Source organism: Lonchura striata, chromosome 33, assembly GCF_046129695.1.
Source record: "Lonchura striata isolate bLonStr1 chromosome 33, bLonStr1.mat, whole genome shotgun sequence".
Lineage (NCBI taxonomy): Eukaryota > Metazoa > Chordata > Aves > Passeriformes > Estrildidae > Lonchura > Lonchura striata.
The window spans coordinates 2,138,695-2,139,041 of NC_134635.1; positions in this window are offsets into that span (position 1 = coordinate 2,138,695).

The window sequence follows — 347 nt, forward strand, 5'->3', positions numbered from 1 at the left end:
CGGGGACCGGGGGGATGTCATCGGGGGGATCGTGGAGACCGGGGGGATGTCACCGGGGGTCCCGGGTCCAGCCGCGCTCCCGCCGCCCCGCGCGCACCTGCCTCCCGCGGGGAGCCGCGCATGCGGCGCGCACCACCCCGCCCCAGCCCGCGGGGGGGCCGGCGGCCGGAGCGGGCGCGTTTACACGGGGGCCGAGGGGGGCGGCATCGGCGCGTGTCCCCCCCCACCCCCCCGGCAGGAGTGGTCTCTTCCTCGCGCTCTATTTAAGGCGCGCCGCTGCCGCACCGCCGGCTCCGGCGCGGAGGAGCAGCGCAGGGAGCAGCGCCCGCCGCCCGCGCTGCGGCTCG